Below are 2,215 nucleotides of genomic sequence, written 5' to 3'. Positions count from 1 at the left end.
CAGCAGCTTGGAAATCACTATAGGAACAGCCTCCTACCTTATCTTTAGAACCCCTTGACTCTGGTCCAGTATCCTTAATTGCTTTCTTATAGTCTATCCTGGATTCTGCTTCAAGCCTGGACGTTTGGATTGACCCCTGTGTTGCCCTGCCTAGAGGATTCCAGCATCTCACTTGGGTGTCAGCTCTGTAGACTGAGGGTTGATCCTGCCCTGTTACTCCCTAGAAACCCAGCCTGAATCCAGCATTCCGGAAGCTGGTTCGGACCTCTGAGTGTTAAGCTTGGCAGGCCTTGGCATGACTGGGTTTACCTTCTTGGTTAAGAGTGAAGATTCTGGAGCCACAGGCTCCAAATCCTAGCACTGCCACTTACTAACTAAATGACTTGGGCCACGTATTTTATCACTCTGTGCCTTAGTTTTCTTCATCTGTACAGTGGGAGGATTAGTAGTCCCCATCTAATAGGATAGTTAAGAGGATTAAATGAATTAATACATGTGTAAAAAATTATATAAATATATAGCAAATAATCCACAGAAATAAATGTGAAAAATATAAATATTAGCTGTATTTACATATTTTATGCATATTAGATATATATAATTTTACATTTAATTTTATATGTTTTGCATTACCATGCATTGTTTCATACAAAGGGCTTCCTGGATGACTCAGCAGGTAAAGAGTCTACCTACAATGCAAGAAACTAGAGAGACGCAGGTTTGATTCCTAAGCCGGGAAGGTCCCTGGAAGAGGTAAAGGCAATCCATTACAGAATTCTTGCCTGGAAAATCCCATGGAAAATCCCAGGCTCCTCTGAGCTTGGCAGGCTACAGTTCTTGGGTCACAAAGAGATGGATATGACAGAGCACATGGCATATTTCATGTAAACATTTATATACATATGAACAGAATTCTTTATATTATTATTACTGTTGTTGTTGTCTACTCTATCTCCTTGCACAGATAGGGAGACACTCTGGGTAGGGTCTTAAGCTTTCTTGCTCTCATCTGAGGCCATAGATTCAGAATCCCTTGTCTCTACAGACTCTGCTGGGGCTTCCCAGGTGGCACTAGTGATAAAGAACCCACCTGCCAATGCAGGAGACGTAAGAGATGCAAGTTTGATCCCTGGGTTGGGAAGATCCCCTGGAGAAAAGCATGGCAACCCACTCCAGTAATCTTGCCTGGAGAATCCCATGGACTGGGGATCCTGGCATGCTACAGTCCACAGGGACACAAAGAGTCGGATGCAACTGAAACGACTTAGCATGTGTGCACAGACTCTGCTGTATTCTGCAAAACAAGGTTTAAGTTCGATTAAAACTGACTCCATCACTTGGAAAGTTACCATCTACAATGAATGCCGTAAAACATATTCTTTCTTAGATTTCTGTGTTGCTCCTCCTTCAGATATCATTATTTAAAGTTCTGTAGTGCATGCACGTGTGCTAGTTGCTTCCGTCGTGTCTGACTCCTTGTGACCCCACCAGGCTCCTCTGTCCATGGGATTCTCCAGGCAAGAATACTGGAGTGGGTTGCCATGCCCTCCTCCAGGGAATCTTCTTGACCCAGAGACTGAACCCATGTCTCCTGCATTGCAGGAGGATTCTTTACCATTGAGCCACCAAGGAAGCCCAAATTTCTGTAGTAATTTTATGTATTTCTTGTCCTACTTCAAAGGCTTTCTATCTCTGGAGCAAATAGCATAAGATAGAAATACATCAAAATACATGCTATTTATCATATGGTTAATTTTAGATCATGCTATACCCAACAACTATTCATTCAGAGGGAATAGGGTGGTTCTGAAAAGAGCAGGTGCTGTCTCTTTCATTTGTTTTCTTGGAATTGAAATGAGGGAAAAGTTTTCCTTTGTTTTCAAAATCAGCAATAATCCATGGAGTAAGGGGCTTCTCTGGTGGTCCAGTGGCTAAGAAGCCATGCTGCTAATATGGGAGGTCCAGGTTCAATCCCTGGTCAGGGAACTAGATCCTATGTGCTGCAACTAAGATCCCGTGCAGCCAAATAAATAAATATAGCAAATCATAATAATCCATGAATTAAACTTAACCTCCATGAGCAATAACGTCGCTGACATTGACATCACTTCAGAGACACCTTCTTGCCTTGATGGTAAGTGTCACACGACATCAACCCCCACCAAACCCACTTCCTTTCCAGCAAATAGAAAACAGTTAAGGACGTGAATTCACT

Source organism: Capra hircus, chromosome 2 (genome assembly GCF_001704415.2).
Source record: "Capra hircus breed San Clemente chromosome 2, ASM170441v1, whole genome shotgun sequence".
In the NCBI taxonomy this organism is placed as follows: Eukaryota; Metazoa; Chordata; class Mammalia; order Artiodactyla; family Bovidae; genus Capra; species Capra hircus.
Note: the sequence above shows the minus strand (reverse complement) of the source record.